This window comes from Pleurodeles waltl, chromosome 2_2 (genome assembly GCF_031143425.1).
Source record: "Pleurodeles waltl isolate 20211129_DDA chromosome 2_2, aPleWal1.hap1.20221129, whole genome shotgun sequence".
Classification (NCBI taxonomy): domain Eukaryota; kingdom Metazoa; phylum Chordata; class Amphibia; order Caudata; family Salamandridae; genus Pleurodeles; species Pleurodeles waltl.
The window spans coordinates 225558537-225583461 of NC_090439.1; positions in this window are offsets into that span (position 1 = coordinate 225558537).

Sequence of the window (24925 nt, forward strand, 5' to 3'; positions counted from 1 at the left end):
GATATGTGGATGATTCTTCCTTGCAGTTTGGTACTGAAACCTTAGCAGTAGTCTCCACTAACTCATTGTTATTCTTTAATCCAGGAGCTGAAATCCAGTTACCCAAATAATTAATTTCTCTCTTTCCCAATTTGCACTTTTTCACTTTTAAAGGTTGACCCAAATTTCATGTTAAAACATCTTTCACCCTACCATTGTGGTTTTATTAGGTTCTTTCAAACATTAATAAATCACCCGTTAAATATCTCAACCCCACTATTCCACCTAGCATGCTGGCCTTTGCCCACTGAAAAGAGAAGCTGCTGTCTTAAGATCTGAAAGCATGTGCAGAAATATCTACTTTATGCATTCTGCTTTGGCGACAAGTAGATGCGAGATCATGACAGGAAGATCACTTTGCTCAATTAAAGAGCATGATAATCTCACTGATGTTAGATAACAGGAATAACAGGAATCCTACCACCGCCATACATTTGTCTTGATCAATCCAGAGGTAGGTATTGCTGGAACATTTTCATCCGTCGCAGGAATCAATGCCTGACGAGGTCAGTGGATCTTTGGGCCCAGCATAAGGGTGCTGTTGAACCAAACAACACATTTCAATACAAACCAATTAAATTACATAGTATGACTCATGTCTGGAATAAAGTTAAGAGTTTTTATTACAAACTCAAGCTTAAAGTCATGTAGACAACACTCAAGACAAAGTTATAAAGATACAAAATCACCAAGGGTTGACCAAGGCAACAAAATAAGTTCGGCAAACAAACATTAAGAGTACTAGGTATTCAATAAAAACAGCACAGAATATCCGTAAAATGACCTGGTAGATAGAAAACAAATGTTGTTCAGTTTTACCAAGCATTAAGGCAATTCAAACCATCAAGGTTCAGCTACTTTGAGCGAGGGGAAACCCTATAGATTTGCCAATCAATGGATAACATGTGTAGGGCAGAATACTGTAGATGTGGTCAAAAACAAAAGCACAAAAAGGGGCAAAACAAAAGTGGGAAAAGAATTGTTGGGCATCAGGTCACTAACTATAGTGGACAAAAAAAGTAAGAACAGAAGGTGTCAGCATCTCAAAAGCTCAGTCAAGAGTCTTTTTCAGGGGAAAAATCTCAAAGTCTCAGCAAACCATTTCAAAAGGGCAAGGGTAGAGAGCGCAGTACCTCTCAGCGTCTGAAGCTAGGCAAAAGGAATCTGCCACTAATCATTTTGGGGAACGGTATATTTAAGTTCAAAGGGCAAAATTATTTATCAGTCTATCACTCCACGCTGACGTTAAAGGTGTAACATGCATTAGAACATTGGAATGTTTGGATCTCCATTGCAGACAATGGAGTGCTCCGGGCTTTTACTCGCTGGTAAAAGCCCGGAGCCAACATTCCAAGGTTCTCTTTGTTCACAGCACCAGCTGTGAATAAAGCCTTACGGAGCCCGAGGAGATTTTAATCCCCTCGGGTTTCGTGAGGAATTTGTTTTTATTTAATAGAACATCCTGCCCCCGAGTGGCAGAATGTTCTAATAGTCTTATAACCCGCCGTAGCGGGCTCTACTGGTTATTAAAGGCCCTCTCCCTTGTTAAAGGCCCTCGCCGTCGGCTCGGGCCTTTAACGCAGGAGCGGGCCTTTAATGGCTGGTAAAGCCCGCTACAGCGGGTTCTAAAGCTATATTAGAAATCAATCATGTGACTCAATCTGCAACATCGGCTAAGATTCTCAAGTTTGTCATGAAAACGGAGTCCATCTGTAGTCTTCCCATGCAAGATTGAAACATTTGTATATATGTCAGTCCGCAGTCCTAAATGTTCCTTACTCAAGGACAACTTAACAAACTCTCTGTGTGTAAAAACAATTGACATCTATTACCAAGCTAGCATTCTCATGAGAACGAAGTCTGAAAGAAAAGTTTACGTTAGAAAATGACATGATATTTCCTGCACAGTCAAAAGTACAGGGCCTTACAGGCCTCGCTTAGACTAATGTGAATGAATTAAAAAGCACATTAATCATTCTGATAAAACATTCTAATACGCAAACTATAAAATCAGCATTAATAAATGTCATTAGCATTTATGATACAGTATCTTTAAAACAAAAAAAAACTTTTGTCAATGATTTCCATTAGTATGGCACAGAACTGCATTTCTCTATTTTTGCATATGTATTCAAAACACTTAATATCAAACATCTAATATAGCCTTAGAACCCGCCATAGCGGGCTCTACCGGCCATTAAAGGCCCGCTCCAGAGTTAAAGGCCTGAGCCAAAGGCGAGGACCTTTAACAAGGGAAAGGGCCTATAATGGCCAGTAGAACCCACTACTTCGGGTTCTAAGGCTATTAGAACATTCTGCCACTAGAAGGCAGAATGTTCTATAAAATAAAGCAAATTCCTCACGAAGCCCGAGGGAGCTAAAATCAGTGAGGCTTTTTTCACTGCTTATGCTGTGAACAAAGAGAACATTAGAATGTTGACGCTCCGGGCTTTTACCAGCAAGTTAAAGCCTGGAGCACTCCATTGTCTGCAATGCAACCCCCAACATTCCAATGTTCTAATATAGCCTTAGAACCCGCAGTAGCGGGCTCTACCGGCTATTAAAGGCCCGCTCCCGCGTTAAATGCCCGAGCCGAACGCGAGGGCATTTAACAAGGGAAATGGCCTTTAATAGCCGGTAGAGCCCGCTACTGCGGGTTCTAAGGCTATTAGAACATTCTGCCACTCAGGGAAGAATGTTCTATTAAAAAAAACAAATTGCTCACGGAGCCCGAGGGGATTATAATCCCCTCAGGCTCCATGAGGCTTTGTTCACAGCTGTTGCTGTGAACAAAGCGAACATTGGAATGTTGGCGCTGCGGGCTTTTACCGGCCAGTAAAAGCCTGCAGCACTCCATTGTCTTCAATGGAGCTGCCAACATTCTAATGTTCTAATATTGTTTCAATGCAGGCTATTAGTTTAGATTCTAGAATATAACATAATAATATACTAATTCTTCAAACATGTAATTTATTCTTAATACCACCAAGGTTCAATGATTAGTCTTAGGTGAATACACGCTAAAACAACTTCTCAGTGCATCACTTTATCGTCAAACTATTAGTACCTTGCTTAACATAATACATAAACTGTCACAAATAAATGATCAATGTGACATGAGGGACAATACTAATAGTTCGGCTACATCAGCCCCCCCCTTTGATGATGAATCAAGCCATCACAAAATACTCCAACTTTCATTGTCAATGAGACAGCTCAAAATTTCAGAGGTAAATCCAGGTAAGGTCTTCTGGGCTCCTCTAACTGCTTGATGTTACTATAGTATATTCTCCTCCTAGTCTCCACCTCAATCTCCCCCTTTCTCCTTTTGCTTGTAGCTCTTTTCTCTTTCAGCTTCTTGAACAATTTATAAAGGCCAACTGCAACTGGGCACATAAACACATTATCTACAGGGGTCTTAAAATAATTTTAACAGTTCCTTTCCCACAACTTCCAAACCACCTTCCAATCACTGAAAAAACATTACCTACTGCTCCCCAGGCACCTATCCTGTCCTGTCTCCAGTCTGTCATGTTTGCAATGTACTTCATTATCTGTTTCCCATTATCAGGAATATATGCAACACTATCAGGCTTGCTTGCAACATTTTGCAAACTCTGTTCTCCTTGGCAAGAAGAATGCCTAACGCAAGGCAATTTTGTAAAACCATTGATCTTACGACAACCATTTCTGTGTCCATTAATAAAATGGCACTTGCAGTGTCTGTAGATAACTTAGCAACTATTGTTGACAACTTCCTTATCTTCATATAATTTAAGATCACACCTACTAATAGAATTATGTCACCAAAGATATCTTATACAATCTCTGAAGCACTGGCACCTCTCCCAACTCTGGTGCTGGATTCCTCATCTCAGTCTGGATCATTATAATAGTCTACATGATAAATCTTTGGAAAAACTACTACCAAGTTACATACCTGTTCTGCTCTACTGCAGACTGAGAGGAGACGGAATAAAAGAAATGCCAAGAATGCAGCACTCTTAGTCTGAGTAATGAATTTATTAAGACACTTCCCAAGTCTCATGCACAGAAAGAATAATGTGAGCTTTTTTATTTTAGATGCAAAAACACACATCAATTGTGAAAACAATCATAGCATCACAGCAGTGAAATAACACTGATCACAGAATCCAAAAACCGGTATAAATAAAATATATATATACATATATATATATATATATATATATATATATATATATATATATATATATATATATATATATATATATATACAAATGTACTCTTAATTAAAGGAAAGCCGGGACACCTCCAAAATGCTGATGATATAATTTTAATTTTATTAAGAAGAAAAAACTCCCCTCCAACGCGATATGGCCGTAGCCTTGGTCACGGATGGAGTATGTATATGAAACACCCCTACAAATATCACTAAACATAAAAATAAAAAACGGACATACATTTACAACATGATGTTAATCTTCCCTTGGTGGTGGCCATCTTGGAATGGTGTAATATATCTCAATCCTCCATATTACTATTCATTTCTGTACATGAAAAATTAATCTTCTATCCATTTGTTCCTTTTTTCTTTTGTTTTATGACAAATAATCTTCCATACATTTGTTCCTTTTTCTTTTCTTTTATAACAAATATGCTATTTTACATCTAATTGTATTTATCACTATTATATAACTCACTCTGTATATCCATTTACTTAATTTTGTATAATAACAAATTGTTATATATAACTTAATTTATTGATGTTATTAATATATGTATTTCTATCATGTATACCAGTTAAACTATAAAAATAGGTATATATATCTCCCTATTGTTCCCTTTCTTATATTTACAAACATTTCATATTTTTATACATACTAAATAAAGCTCATCAAGCCCCTGTGGGCTAAATCATATTTCTTGCCATCAATTCTATGATTGATTTTAATTCATAATTCAACCAAATATTCATGAATCTCAAATATACTCTAACTGGAATACTAAAGCTCACAATATGGCTCCTATATCATTGTACAAAGCATATTCATATTGACCACATATCCCTATCTTCACTAGATGTAAATCCGCCTAACTTGAATTATCCCATAAAAACCAATGGTGAAATTGCCATTGGGCTTGACATCGACATCTATCTGCCAGCTTCAGGCTCAGGAACCCCCACAACCGAGACAGAGGTTGTTTTTCCAACCGCATGGGATTCTGAGGAAGGTGTCCCCTTTCAGAATGAGTTCCTTCTAGTCCTAGTTGTCAAACTTCCTCCCCTTATATTCTTCCAAAAAATTGGAGAGGAGAATTCTAGAAACACCCCCTCCCATACATTAAGTTGTTGTTCAAACACTGGCAGTACCAGGTCAGTATTGGAAATGAACATGTTTGAAATTAGCCAACTCTCACAGTGTTTTTCCAAGACCGAGCTGTTCCATGCCTTACGATAAACATTCTCAGCTTGGTACATGTTATCTCTGATACTCCCCCATGTTATAAACCCATGCTCGGATGAGAAAGAGCAAAAACACGTTGAACCAGCTATGCACAGAAAAAATAGGGAAAAATACCTGCACCACCAATGTGATGGTGTGTAAAGCCAAGCTAAGCACAAAATGGAGTTAGTGGTCAAGCCTGAGCTGGTGTTAAATATAGATAGTATCACAATACCATACCAGCCTTTCGGCAGCTTACAGTAGGCATTCTTTCCACATATGAAATAAACACTTGTTATGATGGGGTGTTGTCCATTCAACATAAAAGTCCAAACACTCTTAAACAAAAACACATGTGTGCATTCACTGGTCCCTACAAAAGTGTATGTCTTCAACCTGGGTCTATATACATATAACTTCCCTATGTGTTACCAATCTAAAGCAAGAAATCCTTGATTTCCGGGTATCAAATGTATTTCATCTTTTTCCCAATTTTGTAAAACTATTCCCTTTTCTATTTAATTTTTAGTTTTAGTTTTTATAGTTCACTGGGGTAAGAATGGAAGTCAGATTATTCTTATGGGCATAAACAGTACCAAATGTCAGTGTAGGCTCAGAAACCTCCCACTGTGTCAGTGTTTTTGCCTTTGCAATTTTGCTTAAAATATTTCATGAATGGGACAACTGAAAATACAAGGTCATAATTCGAATAATAATACTGATAATACTCCTGCTGATACAAATGTGTTAATAACGGGTTATAGGAAATTCCATAAGTTAGGGGTAAACTGTGATAGGTGATTCCCTCACTCACTGATGAAGGTAATTGCATGCACACATCACACATTACAATCCCTATATATATACTTATTCATACAACAGCTTATAATATACATTTGTGGATAAATCGCCTCTGGAACCAACAGTGTGTAAGTATTTCCCATCATTTTATAGAGGATCTTGATCTGCAATTAGTTTTCCTAAGCTCAGGGCAATTGCAGGTGTAACTTTCTATGAATCACTTGTTATGGGCAGGTTCAGGCCAATGAGCAACAATATGATCATAATAACTGTCACAACCACTAAACATATACACTTGTACTTACACTTACTACCTTTATTTCTCTTCGACTCCATGAGTTCTCTAATTTCAGATCAAAAAGTCAAATTCAAAAATCAAAAATGCAAAGCGGCTTTAATGTATCACTGTCTCTTTTCAGTCCCTTTTTATTTGTGAGCAAGGAAAAATCAAAAATAGTTCCTATAAAGAAGTTCAAACTATTCAGAAAAGGTTTCTTGATCTTCTAGAAAGTTCATCAAGTGTTTCTCTACTTGCAAGTGTTCAAAGAGTTTCTACTTAGCATTCAAATTTCTCTAATAAAAGCAGAGCTCATAATCCCTAATAATCACGTCCCAAATGTTATGTCATTGTTCATCAAGCGGCACGACATTTCAAAGTTCAGTTCCACCGAAATCTCAAATTCAAGAATAATGAACAGGATTCAAATTGTTAAAGAGGTAGGTTGAAAACTCCTATTCTCAGTCATTGGCAGCCAAATTTGCCCATTCAGGCGCTGAGGTCCTCAGTGTCACTGTCACCTTGACTTGTGTCCTCAGTTTCTTCAGCAATTGTTTGAGGCATTTGTACTGCTGGTGCTGTTTGTGCCAATTGTCTCCTGGTACAACTCTTTTACTTGCAGCAACTAGTCCTTCATCAGCATCTGAGCTCATGTGAGTTAACTGATTCTGTTTTGGCCCCATCTGTGACAACCACTGTTGTTGACTCACTCAGACTCCCTTCAGGCCGTAGTTGGGATGTAGCAGCCACTTGTCCAGCCCCAACAGCTTGACTAACCTGGTCCCTCTCACTCACTAACCACTATAACCGACCTTTCAAGGACAGGTGTTGTATCATCTAGGGGACCTGGAACTTTGCGAGTATGGCTTGCATGTGCCCAGTTAGGGAAACCAGCACACATCACACTTGTGGTAGTGACAAGCACTACTTGATAAGGGCCTTTCCAAAGCAGCTCCAAGTAGGTTTTTCTTACATGTTTCTTCACCATTATTCATTCGCCTGGTCATAGGTCATGACAAAGCTCCTGTGTGGCTGTACTGTAGCTTTTCCATACTGATAAGACAAAGAGCAATTCACCTCAGTCAGTCCTTTCCAATAATCCAGTACCAAGTCATCTGTAATGCTCACAAGTGCATTTGCAGGCACAGCTGGCAATCTTGTAGCTCTCACCATGATGATTTAGTGCGGGTACAAACCTATTTTTCTGTTGGGTGTATTACATCTACTCATCAGCACAAGAAGAAATGTGTCTGGCCATTTCAAAGTGGTGGATGCACAAACTTTCGGCAGTGTAGACTTCAGAACACCATTAACTTGCTCCACTAATCCAGAAGTGTCAGGTCTGTAACTGTAATATCTTTGCTCAACCTGCAATGCTGAGCATAATAATTTCAGGACTTCACTATTGAAGACGGTTCCTCGGTCTGACTCTAAAGAAGTTGGGAATCTGAGTCTTGGTATAAACTCCATAAGAAACAGCTTAGCTACTGTGGGACTGTCATTTCTCCTGGCAAGTAGGCTTCAATACAATGAGAAAAAAAGCATAGGATGACCAAGACATATCTCAGTTCATTGCACACAGGCATCTCTATGAAATCCAGCTGCATCCTGTTGAATGGTCCTCCTGATATACCTATGAGACTCATTGTAACTACTATGCATTTTTATGCGTTCACTCATTTCCCTTGACAGATCCTGCTCTAGCCCAACTTCGATGTTCCTCTTTTGTCACTTCTTCCTGCAATCTCTTAACATCCACCCAGGTATCAAAGAAGTCAACAGTAAATGTTTTGGACTTGTCTCATCATTTGTATTATTGTTTCACTCCCTATTAAGTGCAGCTTAGGGTGCAATATCCTGCCACCTCATCCACATGAGTATCACCCAAAGTTACATAAGCTGTAGATTTTTTATCAGCAGCACATTTAATAACAGCAATTTCTGCAGGCAGCTGTAATGCATTCAGAAGATTGTAAATCTTATCCCCATTGTGGATAGGGGATCTGGAGGAGGTCATTAATCCTCTATGGGACCACAACTGTCTGGAATCATGAATGACACCAAATCCTTATTGACTATCAGTGAAAATTATCACTTTCAGCTGTTCAGAAACACAGCAAGCTTTAGTAAGAGCAACTAATTCATCTCCTTGGGTGGAAAGACTCCTCAAAGCCATGAATCTACAATCACACCTGAGACTGCGCAAACTGCATAACCAGCTCTCTGGGTACCATCTCTTTCTCTTAAGCAGTAGCCATCAACAAACATGACATAGACATTTTCAGTTAGGGGAATCTCTTAAATGTCAGTTCTTGGTTTGGTGCACAATACTGTTACATCGAGACAGTCTTGCTCAACCACATCCATCATGTCATTGTCACTTTTAACAGGGCTAGGCAACAACGTGGCAGGATTCCTATTGGTACATCTCTTAAGGTTTACATTTGATGCAACAAGGATGACCTGCTCATAACGGGTGGAACGTGTACTGGTTAGATACTGAGTCTTGGTTTGGGCTAACAATATTTCCTCGGAGTGGGAAATAAAAATATATAGAGGGTAACCCATGACAATGCCTTCACACTGCTCGATGCTGATGCTCAGGACAGCGACTGCCTTCAAACAACCAGGCAGCATAGAAGCCACAGGATCAAGTGTGGCAATAAAATTAATCAACTGGCTTGTTCGCTTTTCCATGCAGCTGTCAAAACTGAGAAAATACATCTATTCCTTTCATACAAAACAAGGAAAACTAATTGTTATAATCAGGCATTCCCAGAGCTGGGCCCAGCATAGGTTTTCTCTCATCTCTGTCAAGGTACGTATACAGTGGTCATCCAATGGTACCTGATCAGACAAATCTTTGTGTATCAGCCTCTGTAAAGGCTTGGCCAACACTGACGACAGTAATCAACCATTTTCAGGAGCATTCGTACTTCTTTCTGTGTGACGGTGCATTCATTTTCATTATTGTTGAGATTCTTTCTTGCAACACCTTCCACACACCTTTCTCAATGTGATCACCTAAGTAAATGACTTATTTCTTGCAACACTGCAGTTTTGCTGGGGAACCTTCATGTCCATTCTCTCCTAATTGATTCAAGAGAGTAATTGTGTCACTTCTTCATGCTTCTCCAGCATTTGATGCCACAAGTAGGTCATCAACATACTGCATTAAGACTGAATGATAGGGCATTTTAAGTGACTCCAGATTCTTTTTCAAGATCTGGTTAAAAATGGACGGACTCTTGGTATAACTTTGTGGGGCTTGGCACCATCTCAAAACATGACTGCTGAATTTGAAAGCAAAGAGGAATTGGCTTTTCTCATACAATGGTATGGGTACAAATGCTTGGCACAAAACAATCAGTAAAATTGTGTTTCACATGGAATTTGGAATAACATCTCTGCAGGATTCGGTACCACAGGACAATATGGAACAACTATCTTATTGATTTTTCTCAGGTCCTGGACTATGCTGTACTTTCCATTGGGATTCCCCACTCTTAAAATGGGAGAGTTAGAGGGACTTACCATTAGCTCTTTCAGAATACCTTGCTCAATTAAATTGTTTATCTGGGGAGTAATTCCAGCAATTGCCTCAGGAGTCACATTATATGGAGGGATTTTAGGATACATTGCATTTGGCTTCACTGTTATTTTTACAGACTCAATTCCTTTAATGATTCCTATTTCTTTTCCTAAAAAATCCCACACCTCAGGTGTCACTGTGTCTTTTAAATATATGGGAAAATCACCACATGTCAACATTAGGTACAATGCTTTACAGTTTTACAGGGCACATCTTCCTCATTTGTTTGCATTGCCATTCCTTGAGGTATGCAGTTAATGGAACAATTTAGCTTACATAATACGTAGTGTCTAAGCAAACCACAAATTGGTGCACATCTTCAAATGAACCTATCTTCACAGGGACATATTCTGTTACAGGGGTGGTCAACTATTTATTTGCCACTCCTGCAATTTGGATTATTTTTCCTCAAAGAGACAAGTTGGCACTTCTGCTGTTCTGACAGTGGAGTGCGCAGCTCCTGTGTCAACTAAAAATGACACTCATGACTTATCATGTTAGCATTTACATAAGGACCACATTGATCTACTTCTAAGGATGCATCTAGCATGCAATCCTCATCATCTGAGCAATCAGCCTGAAAAATAACTGAAAATTCCTCATCAATAAGGTCCATTAGGGGAAACTGTGATGCTAATTGATTCACATTCCCGTTGGCTTTTTCATTCAGATTTTTCTGGGGAACAATCATCTGCTGCTGAGTCATCGGGGCTTGCGGTATATGCATCTGCTGTTCTTGAGGTGCATTTACATTTTACGTTTGGGGTCTTTGAACTCTCTGAATTTGAATTTAATTATTCCCTTGAACTTGATCACCTCCATAACTTTGTACCTGATTACTCACATTTTTATGTGGATACTCACTTCACCAATGACCAAAATGTCTGCTCGAATGACATGATTAGTTTTCTTTAAAGCCTGGATATCGACAACACAGCCAGTCTGATGCACCTGAGTACCATGTCCCCTACCTCTAGGTTGAATAACATTGGTTCACTGCTATTGCACTCTTTGTATACAACCAGTATTCACCATTGTCAGTGGGCTCTGACTAGCTTCCTGTGCAGTGTTAAATTGCAAAACCATAACTTTCTCTTTCAACTTTTTCTGCTTTAATTCCAGTTCATCACTGCAATATTTTGAACCGCAGGATCTCATCAATTGGATTGTTCTACCAACAAATCAAATGCTGCTGAACATCCTCACTTATGGCTGGTTTCAATCTGAACACAAAATTACCCTTACCTTTAGCTTCTATTGTCTCTGTACCACTATGGTGTTTGAAAGCCTGCAACAATCTCTCACAGTATGCATGAATCGACTCCTTCAATTCCTGTGCTGACCTGTCAATCCTCTGCCAATCAATATCTTTCTGAGACAGATTTTTTTTCAGGAACTCAATTACCTTAAAATTTCTTTTCATCATGTCTTCAGATGGCGCACCTGTTACTGGGTCTCTTGGGGGTTCTCTGTCTGGCCAATCAACATTAATTCTGAACCACAATGTCAAATAACACATTAAAATCTTCCCACAGGCATTTAGAAAGTTTCACAAATCTTTCTATCTGCTTGTACCATTCCTCTGATTTCTCTTTCAAACTGGTGTAATCATATGTGAATGATAACATATCACTCCTATTCCAAGGCACATAAACATAACCTCTACCTGTTATTTCTCTCCTGGGCAACATTTTTACATTTGCCTTAGCTTGATTTGCTCGTGCCGGAGGCACATTTCGCTTTGCTTTCTTCTCAGCGCTTTTCTTTGCCCATCTACCTTCCTACTTGTCTATAGATCCCCATTTCTGAATGTATGTAATCAATTTCTTAATATGCATTTTCATTCCAGTGCATCTCATGTTGCCTATGTCCTTTGTGGTAAACTCCAATCTGTGACTTCTCTTTAAAGGCTTTGATTTTTCCAAATGCACATTGTATTTTTCAGCTACTTCTGCAAGTCTTTCATAAGCCTGTCCTGCACATTGAGTAACATCTTTGCACATGAACTGTATTTCGTCTTCTGTGTACGTCTCTAATAGGGCTGTATCTAAAGTTCCCAATGTCATTTGGTTTAATTCCAATTTCAGTATGGGCACATTTATTGATCTCTCTCTCTCTGTTGTGCAGTGAAACCTCTCAAACCCATGGGATTATTCTGCAACACTTCTGCTCTTAATGTACCTACAGTTTGCTGATTCAGGGTACTAAAAGTAGGCCTGTTCTCTGGCATGTTAAAGGGTACTCCTCCTTCTGGAGTACTGCAATTAACTCTCTGCAGTTGCTCTGGTCTGGGAACAAAATAAAGTGAGGTTCTCAGAGGAAACCCTGCATCAGGGGTAAATTCTGTCTGAATTGTCATTGGGTTTTGGTCTGCAATTTGTCTGGGGGTTAATGGTTTCACAAGAATACCAGTTCTCTCCATCTCTGAGTTGTTAGAATATAGTGATCTCTGCATGCCAATTGGTGACATCTCATCGGATGTAACTGGTGTATCAGAAACTTTTGGGAAATTTAATGAGTGTGCATTACTCCCAGACATACGTGGAGCATACAAGGGACATATAGTTACAGGAACAGTTAATGCATCTGGGCCAATATGATTTGCCTGAATCTGAAGAATTGTCACTTGTCCTATTAAGACAGTACTGAAACTCTGTCTGTTTTGGGATGACAAAACATTTGGTATTGACTAGTTTGGACTAAACATTGGCACAGTTTAATTTGGAACAAAATTTGGCAAAAGTGGATTTACATAAGGTGACTGTACAGGCTGGTTCACATTAGAATTTGGCCCAAGTTGATTCATAATAGGACTTGGAACATGCTGAACTGTGTTAAAGCTCTGAACTGGTTGATTTGCTTCAGGAATTTGTGTCACTCAATTTGCAGGTGTATCTGGCACTCTCTGATTCGGGGTCTGTACAACTGGTGCAGTTGGAACACTTGGGGTTACATTTTGGGCTGCTTCACTTCTTGCTCCGACCTCAACTGAATGATATGGAGGTAGTGATTTAACAAGATCTGATTTATAAACTCATCCAAATCATTCTTTTATGTCACAGTCTTTCTCTCTTCATTATCTGATGTCTGTTCTGCTCTTCCTGACTTTTTTAGCCGTGGTCTTAGTGCTTTCTCCATCTTCACTATAAATAGCTAGATCAATTCTAACTCCCTCAATTATGTCTGCCCTCCATGTTCTCTGTTCTGCATCCCATCTTGCTTTATCAAGTGTCTTTTTTGCATCCTACATTCTGTTCTCATAAGTTCTCATAAGACAGATGTTGGGAGCACGGGCTGATCGTTTTCCTGTTTTTATTAGGAAAATAAGCTTGCCTACTGCAAAGATTGCCTATGAAAGCAGACTATTGAGAAAAGAGTCGGAGTCTTCCCGGGAAACAGAGAAGAGATGAGACTTTGACGGAAGCGGAAGGGGCGGAGCTTGCAGCAGAGCAGAGCAGAGCTCACAGCACAGACGCCCAAATGACTGCTGACTGCCGAGAATCAAGGCTCAATGATTGCTGGAGCCTTGAATTTTTCCCCGCAGCGTTGGCAGCGTTGGCCCTCCACTCACAACCGCTCCAGAGGTGGAGTAGTCCCGGAGGTGGCTCGGATCCAGAGGTGACTCGGACCCAGTGAGACCCGCTGGCATAGTTGTGAACGTCCCGCTGCCCTGCACAGTTGCCTCACACTTCACGCCTCTCGCCTATGGCCATACTGGAGGAGACGCTAGTGAGGATTTTGGTTTTGGTTCGGGGTACGTTGTGGGATGCTGTAACCCTACCAGGAGGGTAGAAGGGACTGATTTAAAAAACAGCGGTAAAAGCAATAAAGCAAAAAGGCAAATAAAGTCATTGGGAGTGGCTGGTTGGTGGCCTGAGGAGCAAGACGACGGAACAGTATTGTAGTACTTTTGTAGAAATATTGGAGAGTGGACAGTTGAGAGGCGGGAGTTTAGGATTATTCTCACTAAACTCACTAAACTAATAACATTCAGAAACCTCGCCCCCCATGCTAGTGTCTCATTGACAATTTTTGTTCAATGCTCCATGTGTCTTACATGACCTTTAGCTCATACTGTTTTAGCCTGGAGATCCTTACTCTGCTTTACTCTAGTTTACAAAATTTCGCAAGTTGGGAATTAAGGTGCTGAACAAGAACTGATAAAGAGTTTGAGAGAACAGAAAACAAGGGTTGAGAAGGTAAAAGCTCAGAGTTGTGGACCCCTGAGGTGGAGCGGAAGCAGCTGGCATTAGGCCAGTGTGGCCTGTTCTTCCTGGAGGGGCCACCCTTCTCAGACCTCCCCTAAGTACTCATTGGCCTCGTACTTGGAGTGTCTGTTCATTTCATTGTATATCTATTTGTTGGCTAATTCCTTAAGGTGGTCTATCTCCTGGATTTGACGGCCAAACGTCTTCGAATGGGTAGAGCTTTTCTTAACCGGGCATGCAAAAAGACTAAGTCGAATCCCCTAAGAAATAATGGTATTTCTCACTTGAATACAAAAATCTCATGCACCATTCTTCCTTTTTTTTTAAATGAGCTACTTGATGAACCACCAACAAACAGGAAGCTAATTCAAATTCTAATGTTCTTGATACCTCTGGAAAGGTTGTGGCTTCAACTCCTGATCAGTAAGCCCCTCTCCAGTAGGGGGGATTCGTAGAATATTAATTTTCCCTCTACCAACGAGGGATCCACTCCTGATGTAGGGGATTTTACCCTGCCAGACATTGAGGTGAATGGAGCGCAAGATGTAAAGAGCCTGTCCTCCCGTTGTGTGACCCCACCCTTCGATGGAAGAGATAATTTCCCCAGCCTAAGGCTCATTAGCAGTAAACCTTCGGATCCTACTTTGTCTCTAGTATTTTCTTCATTGAGCCACGATTTTAAGCTTCCTGAGAACACCCCAAGTCTACCTTCGGATCAACACATAATAATCTCAGAGTCCATTAACTGCTTGGAGAGAATATTATCGCCTATTTTAGCGCTTTTAGAAAAATCAATAAATAGTTTTGATCATCCTCAAGACACACTTTTGGTTATATTGAAAGCTCTGACGGGCCAAAAGAAGGATGGGCCAATCTTGGATGAGAAAGTCTTGATGCCCACAAAGGAAGTTCTCAATAAATTGTGGTGCCATGGTCCTACTACACCGTTGTGTGCCTTGGATACAAATTTGAACATGATCTTAACCAAATACCTAGATCACACAAATAAGGGAACTCAGGCAGGTAAACCACAAGCGTTCCTTAAACCTTTGAATTGCAAGGAAACCCTTCAACCAGAAAGTGTTGATTATTCTTTGGGAATTCTATTTTCATCTTCACTTTCACAGTTGAATATTTTGGTTCCAGCAAACCTGGAGGAAAAGTCGACTTCCCCGGAGGTCCCTTTCCCTTTTTTTCAACCGCAGTCTAAGATACGACCTAATTCCTCAATTGTTGAGAACAATAGGAATGTATCTATTAAGCAAGTAGACAACGAAAGGAATACGGGAAAGTCAATAAAATGGAAAAAGTCGGGAAGAAAGGTTAAACGGGGAATTTCCCCCCAAAAACCAAGAAAAGTCAAGTTTGATGACCAGTTACCTGCAGGAACTCCCTTTCCCAAGGAAGATCATGAAAAGGTCAGAAGGAAGGATAGGTTTAAAGACGCAGAAGACGTAGGATCTTCCCCGCCTAGAGAAGAACTCGATCTAGCACCCCTATGGGGTCCCCCTATGGATAATCTGGATGATCTACCTATTGTAAAGAGGGTTTCGTCCTCCCTAAATCCATGTGCTGATCTGTTTTGCGACGCAAAATCATACACAGTGACTTCGAACTTAAGTTCTGACACCTTAAGTGGTGGGGATGTCAATTGTGAGATGGAGAACATCTCCCGGCATTCTGACACAACGTTATGTCTTGAGTTTTCTGCTTTATTTGATTTGAATTTAGTTCTGAACCGTTCTTTTTTAATTTCTTGCTTTAGAGACATACCTGAGTTAAAATTAAGTGAAAGTATTGATATATCCTGTGTATTCCTAGTGCAAGGTCTCGGATCAGTAAAGACAAAAGCCTGGTTTTATTTTAAATCAATTGTAAATTAGATTTTAGTCAGTTGTGAACAATTGCAGCGTAGAGGCATAGACGTGGTTCCAGTTTAGGGAAAGGACTTCCATTTGTTTAGACTGCAGACCCCCACTGTTCCATGTGCAAACAGAAGTAACCTCTTTCATGGGCGAGAGCCTTCTGCTTCCTCCCTGGAAAATGTTAAGATCTCTCTTTTCCATGGAGAAAGAGTGGTGAAGCTCATTGAAGATGTCCCTTTTTCACATTGGAGTCCCAAGCAGGATAATTGGAGTTGGTTGGTGGGAGCCTTAAACAGTATTCGGGCAATGGGGAAATCACTACAACCTGGCCTTTAACCATAAACTTCATGCGGTCTTTTGGAATGCTCGGGAATAGAGAATCATATGGGAAAATTAGAGGTAATCCAACAATGGAGGATGGTAGGAGAATGCCTTTGTTAATAGTAAATGCTTATATTCCCCCTGATAAAGGAGCATGATACAATGTTAACTCATATGCTTAATTGTATTTCCTCCTTTTATTTAAATTCACATAAAAGTGTATATGAAGTATTGATTTTGGGGGACTTCAAAATTTCTAATCCGTCTCTTTCCATTTTCTGTGATTTAGAGAGGGAATCTGTGCTCAATATTCCTCCTATTCTATTTTCCCCAAGAATTAGGACAGATAAAAGGGGGTATATTCTATTAAAATATTTGAGGGAACTAAGTTGTATAATTTTAACTGGTCGATTTCACTCGGACTCTCCAGCAGCCTTTACCCTTAAATCCTGTTTGAGTAGTTCCATCGCTGACTATTTTTTTACCTCTTACTCCCTAGCCCAATCAGTGGAGGTTATGACAATCATCGATACCCCGTTTAGTGAACCGTTTAGGACGGATAAAAGGGGGTATATTCTATTAAAAGGTTTGAGGGAACTTAGTTGTATAATTTTAACTGGTCGATTTCACTCGGACTCTCCAGCAGCCTTTACCCATAAATCCTGTTTGAGTAGTTCCATCACTGACTATTTTTTGGCCTCTTACTCACTAGCCCAATCAGTGGAGGATATGACAATCATTGATACCCCGTTTAGTGACCATAAGATTCTGAGCCTTATGCCAAGACTCCAACCGTCCTCAATAGAGACATGGAATGTTAAGGGCCAGAATATTTACTTTAATGGGTAAACAGGTAGAATCCATTGGTCACCTTTAAAAACTTTATTTGTGAAAGAAATGCTTGAAATGACCATGAGTAATATTGATGACTGGAATGAAGATGCGCTAAACTGCTTTTCTGTCTTTATGGGAAACATAATTCAGAGAGGTCAGTTAAAACGTATTAGACCTCCACAAAGGTAATTAAGGCTTTCTCTTCTTCTGTTGAACAGGGAAATTAATAGTTTGGTTAGGTTACAGTAAAGGTGGGAATCTGAGGAGAGGAGTAGAAGAATTACCCTACTTAAGAGGAGGAGAGTGCGGATGAAGACTGGAATAAGGAAGGAGGAGGCATACCAGAGATGGATAGCCTTGAGGGAGCACCCATAACTAATAATACTGATACATTTTGGTCACTCATTTCAAAGGCTGTGGGTCACATAAATCTTCCTCAACCCCTCCGATACCTGAGGTAGAATGGAGGGATTATGGGCCAGATGTAGGTAAGTCACAAATTGCGACTTGCAATTTGCGAGTCAAAGCGACTCGCAAATTGCAACTCGCAATTCGCGATGCAGAAAGGTGTCTCAGACACCTTCTGCGACTCGCTATGGGGTCGCAGTTTGCGACCCCATAGCGAGTCTAGGCACTCATGGGGATGGTGGCCTGTTGGAGACAGCAGACCACCATGTCCGTGACTGCTTTTAAATAAAGCAGTTTTTTTTCTTCTCTTTGCAGCCCGTTTTCCTTAAAGGAAAACGAGCTGCAAATAGAAAAAAATACTGAAACCTTTTTGTTTCGTTTTTTTTCAGAGTAGGCAGTGGTCCATAGGACCACTGCCTGCTCTGAAAAAATAATTTTGTAAGCATTCACAAACCCTTCCCGTTTGCGAATGAGTTACCATCCACTTCAAGTGTATGGTAACTGCGAGTTGATTTGCGACCGCTTTCGCGGTCACAAATCAACTCTACATCACGGTGCGAATCGCAAATAGGAAGGGAACACCCCTTCCTATTTGCGAGTCGGAAACACATTTTGCGAGTCGGTACCGACTCGCAAAATGTGTTTCTGCATCGCATGAGGCCTTTTGCGCCTCGCAAATGGCGTTTTTCGCTGTTTGCGAGGCGTAAAAGGCTACGTACATCTGCCCCTGTATCCTTTCCCTGAATGCGGAAAACTGGGAAATCGAGTCAGGTGAATTTGACCTTAAGATTGGTAGTTGGGTGGATCCTGATGTTTTTGGTGCTCCCTTAGTGACCGAGATTGAGGGGTTTATAAGGTTGATGTAGGACTCTGGAGCAATGGGCCCAGACGAGAATCCCCTGGCAGTAATTAAACAAGAGTCATCGCTCTGGTCAAGGATTCTCAACCCGGTATTCTACCTCTGTTACTCAAAAAGCATATTCCGGCATCTTGGACTGGGAGTATTATAGTCCCCTTGTATAAAAAGGGTGATAGATCTTCACCCATAAATTATCAGCAAATAGCACTTTTGGATGCTGTAGGTAAGATCTTTGCTAAAAGCATACTTGCTGTCGCACACTCTGTCCGAAGTACCAGACCTGCCCCAATGGATAGCTGTGGAGACACTCCTGCTGTCAGTGGAGGGGGGACTGGGAGGGCCTTACCGGTACGACTTCCCACCTACGGGACCGGTGAACCCCATCCTGAAGGCGACACGGGCGGCCTGGCGTAGGGCCCACCGCCTGCTCGGGGTCCACCCTCTCTTCCACGCTCAAGCACCCCTATGGCGCAATAGCGGACTCCGGATAGGCGGTGAAGTGCTGGACTGGCCACGATGGAGGGGAGCTGGTATCCATACCATCTCCCAGATTCTGGAAAATGACACGCTCAAATCTTTCGCCAGATTACGGGAGGAATTTAATCTCCAGCCGAGCCAAGAGTGGAGATATCTGCAACTTAAACACTGCATTTATCAGGGGACTGGGGTCACCCAATGGGGATCCCGGTCCTCACCCATAGTGACCTATCTACAACAGTGGGGACAACACAAGGGAGTCATGGCGGGCCTCTATGACCTAATTATGTGACAGCTCTACTCCCAACCCCTTGCAGACACACTACTTCTAAAATATCAAACCCGACTGCACCAGACGTTAGACCGGGAAGATTGGGAAGACATCCTAGAGGCTCTGGACAGAGGCACGCTTAAAGTTCTACCTCTTCAAAGTCTTACATGATTGGTACTGGTCCCCAGTAAAACTGCACAGGACAGGACTCCTCCCGCACGCGAAGTGTTGGCGATGCCCAGAACCATACTGTGACCTTAAACATATCCTAATAGACTGCCCAACGATCCGACCACTGTGGGATACACTGGGCTCTACCCTGGCTGAATATATGGCTCTTCCGGCACCACTTCCCCTCTCCCTCACACTTCTGCACGATATGACCTCTCTTCCAGACCTAGCCAGACCGCACAAGAGGCTGCTCCACACAGCACTAGCCACTGCAAAAATTTGCATACTACGCCACTGGCGATCGGCCGCTCCTCCAACCCCGGAGGAATGGATTACAGCTATGATCCGCATTGCCGCACATGAGAGAATTATCTATAACCTACAAGACCAAGCCAGGTATTCGGCCAGGTGTGGGCTCCCTTCCTTACTGGGGGATTTCCATAGGTCCATTGAAATCACTTACCACTCCCTCCTCCCCCTCCAGTCTCACAGTCCCACATTCTCACTCTCATGCCTCCCCCCTTTCCCACCTCTTACCCCCGCTTCCTGTCCTTCCCGTGACAGACTACCCCCTCTCTCCTTCTCTCTCTCCATTAATCTCTTCTTCCCTTCCCCTTTACTTTTTTCTTTCTCTGCCTGCCCTCTTTCCCTCTCCCTCCCTCAGCTCCCCCCATAGGTGTACCCCAGGCTTCCTACACTCTTTTCAGTAACCTCCGATCATAGACCCGCACATCAGAGTCGACATAAGAACGCTAAGCTGCAAGCATGAGCGCATTCGAGAGAAGCTAAAGAACCCAGGTCATCACACTCAGATTGTTCTGTTACCCCGGCAACTCACTAGCCAGGCGCACGCTACTACTACCCCGACAGACCACTCCCCACTGTAAAGACGCCTGACCGTAACCTGATAACACACTGTATACGGACGCCACAACTAGCCTACAAGCTGAATACCATAACTGCGAGGAGCAAACCCCCCATCCCTGAAGGGTTAGCCAACATCGTAACCTAGCCCCGCCACCCTATATAAGGGTCTATTTCCTCTCCCCGCCCCTCTCCCCCCATACGAAGATATCTCATAGCACAAAGTACTGCGTGTTCCCCAGCCCTGACCTATATTTCCTCTCTACCCCTATCCTCTGTTCTCTCCCCCGCTCTTCCTGATGGTTGTTACCATTACCCTACTAGCTTAACTACTGTGATTACCATGGCAACAGTTTTGAAGAGCAACTGTCAATATATCATTGCACCACCCATTGCCTATGTATCTTGACTTACTATGTATGACTGTCTACAAATGTTGGGACTTTGTTCCCTCTTGGATTTTGTATGACTTTATATTGTTTACAATAAAACAATTATTAAAAAAAAAAAAAAAAAAAAAAGCATACTTGCACATTTAACATCTTGGGTTGAGGAAAATGTGATCCTCCCTTTGGAACAGGCAGGCTTTAGGAAGGAGCATAATACTTTAGATAACATCTTTTTTATTCAAATCATAAATGAAAAGTATGTTCTGGTTAGGGGTGGGGGTTATATGCCACTTTTATAGACTTTTCAACATCTTTTGATAGGGTGGATCAACTCTATGGAAGAACTTATTTAAATTGAGTGTTCCTGTAAATTTGTTACACTTAGTTATAGCCCTGCGCTCTTCTACATGGTGTAAGGTGCTCTTAGGTGGAGAGCAGGGTCTGTCTGCTGAATTTGTTACAAAAAATGGTTTAAAACAGGGCTGTCTGTTGGCACCCCTTCTTTTTTCCTTATATATCCATGATCTGCCTTCCACATTGGGAAATGCTCAAGGCTTTGCACCTAAAATTGGAGGCTGTTCAATTCTTTGCCTCCTTTAGGCTGATGACATAGTGGTGCTTGATCTTACCCCAAAAGGTCTAAATAGGCGTCTGGCTGCCCTAAATGATTATACCAAGCAGCATCATTTGAAAATCAATGCATTAAAGTCTCAAGTGGTATGCTTTTTAGGGAATAAATCTCATTAAAAAATTAACTACTCCTGGTCCTTGGGTCAGCAGAGGTTGGAGCGGGTGAAATCCTACTGGTTCCTGGGAAAAACCTTATCTTGTTCACTTAGTGATCGAGACCATATATGTAATAATGTTTGCAAGGCTTTGTCTCAGGCACACAGTATATTGGCCTTTTATAATGCAGTTGGCCAGCGGCATTTCTCTCATCTATAAACGGTTTATCAACCAAAGATTCCATCCACCCTTCTGTATGCCATAGAAGGAATTGAAATTTCTAAATGGGAGATTTTAAATAAGATGGAAGGTCGGATCTTAAGAAGCTTGGTTTCTTGTAATAATTTGGTATCCGTGGCAGCCTTAAGGCTTGAATTCGGCATTAAGAGTGTTTATGCACAGGGCCTAGCTGAGGTTATCCGGAGGGCCTTCTGCTTAGCTCATAGTGCAGAATCTACTCTAAGACATTTAGCATACAAAGGAATTTTCAGTGCGCTAAGAGAAAAATTGCGTTTAAAAAAAAAAGTATAACCTTGTTGTGCAATTGCTTGAGTTAGATGTTGATCTTATCTTATCTCAACCACCCTTGCCATTTAAAAAGAGCCTATAAGAGGCTATAAGGGGTAAATGTTTCCTGTTGAATATTGAGTCTTGTCACCAAAAGAGGAGGTTTAGGCCGTTAACCAATTCGGTGATTTTTAAACATCCTCAACCATATTTATTTTGGAATTTACCACATGGGGTATGGCGCTTTTTGATCTTGTTGAGATTAGATAGATTACCTCTTAAAGATTTAACTTCCAAATGGGATGGATCCTCGAACATTTGTGATCTCTGTCAGTTGGGGGGTATGGAATTTTAAGGATGTGCTATTCGTTTGTTCCTCATTAGTTAAATTAAGGAAAAAATGGCTGAAACCTCTCTTCTTGAATTTTAATGTGTTCAGAAGGAGAAGTATTGAAATTTATGTACAAACCTCCGACTGAAAAATGTTGTTTTAGGACTTTTAAGTTTTCAAGTCCTTTTTAAATCTTTATTGATTTTATTATCTATTGGTGGACGTACTGGAATGTACTTTCCTAATGAACTATTTTTAAGCATATTTCACCTCATAGACTGGAACGTGATGTACAGGCCCCTCCCAGAAGCTATTATTTTAGGATTAATGCACTATATATACTTTAGATTGGTATGGAATTGGTATTTTGTATAATGCTGCTGGGCTATAAACTATCTTTTATATATCATAACACTTTGCAGTGGATCATATTTGTGTGATTGGCTAGAGGGGTTGAGAACTAAAGTGATCATACAGAAGTTTTCTTTGCGAGTGATGTTCTATATACGTACATATCGAACGGTATTCTAAGACATAAGTGATGGGTAGAGACCGTATTTTAAAGATAACCATGTTTTATATCCTCTATTGATTCTATTCTTATTTTATGCATTGTTTTGATGATCTGTGTACATGTGGACCTTTTTTGGAGTTCCAAATCGTGAAATAAAATAAATTGAAAATTCTCTTCTCATAATTAGTTGTCATTCTCTGGCGAGCTCTAAGTCCCCAAATAGTAAGGACTTCAAACCCTGCAGATCTTGGAGGCAGCTTCATCTCATAGAGCACTCACCTAAAATTATCTAGCAGCCTTAAATTAAATGTTTCATAATGAGGAAATGCTAAGGCACCTTCTTTCTCAATAATCTTGCGCCATTGTTCAAGTCACAAACATGCATGAAATCCTTTTTTGAACGAAACATAATGACCTGAAGTACCTTTGGTGGGGTTTCTCTATCTTCTCTAACTGTAATAAACACATCTCCTTTCAATGCACTTTTTAACACTTTAAAGAATTTCATTTTCAGTCAATTCAATAAATCACAATAACTTTTCTTTCGAATTAGGAAGTAAACTTAAATCTCACAATCCTTTTCTCTCGATGTTCTCAACCAATACCAACGGAGCACTGTCCACTAATACCAGCATAGCATGACACCAACTGACCTATACCAGCGTGGCACACAATGACATCACTTCTTCTAGTAATGCATTTGCTTTGCAATTGTTTCACACACAATCGCGCACATTCAATTCATTCACTTTCACATTTATCTCTCACACAATTTCTCATGCACCTAATATGAAAATGTTGTGAGAAAAAACCAACAACTGTCTGCTTACTAAAGAATAGGAACTCAAATACTTGAAAACTGTACAAAGATACACTTTCTAGCTGTAGCTTTCACAATTCTACAAAGAATGAACCTTGACCAGCAATTTTCACTCTGGTTGATAAAGATCCTTCTTGTGCACTCAGGATTCACTTAATAGCAACCAAACCCAAAGTCATTCAAGGAACACTATTGGCACTGTCAAGAACATCTAATGACAAGCAACTTGCTGCAGACAACAAATTAGTCAAGTGTTTTCTAACTTGTGCGTTATCCCAGGATCTTAGGCCATGACAGACCTGTCAACAACAATAACTACTTATTTTGTAGCAAGAAGAACCACAATCATGTGAGTACGATGACTACACAAAACACTTCAAATCATTACACTTTACAGCAACCTTCAAGCCAAAAGCAATACAAGCGGAAAACACTCTTAATGTTCACACATCTGTCTCTTTGAGGAACGAAACAGGAACTTCATCAGTCTTTGGAACGGACCATGGGACAGAGTAAGGGGTGGGCATAATTTGAACTGGACAATCACATGGAACCAATCCTACGTCCCTAGCACAATATGGTTCTCCCCACTTGTGGGACAAACCATTGGTCTGCTACCAGATCTGCTGGAGTATTTTCATCCTTCACAAGAATCAATACCTGATGAGGTCAATGGATCTTTGGAACCAGCATAGGGGTGTGGTAGAACAAAACAACAAATTTCAATACAAACTAATTAAATTATACAGTATGACCCAATGTGGTCATGCAAAGAAAACCCCAGTCTGGAATAAAGTTAAAGGGCTTTATTACAAACTGAAGCTCAAAGTCATGTAAACAATTCTCAAGAAAAAATTATAAAGATACAGAATCAGGGTTGACCAAGGCAACAAAATAAGTTCAGGCAAAATAGCATTAACAGAAGTAGGCATTCAATAAAAACAACACAGAACATCAGTAAAATGATCTGGCGGATAGAAAACAAATGTTGCTCAGTTTTAACAAGCATTAAGGCAATTCGTACCAGACTGGTTCTTCTAGTTTGAGCAATGGGAAGCTCAATAGATTAGCCAATCAAGGGATAACGTGTGGGGCGGAATACATGAAGGCAAAAACAAAAGCACAGAAAGAGGCAAAAAGAAACTGGAAAAAGAATTCATGGGCATCAAGTCACTAACTATATTTAAAAAGTAAGAAAGGAAGGTGTCAGCATCTCAGACTCTCG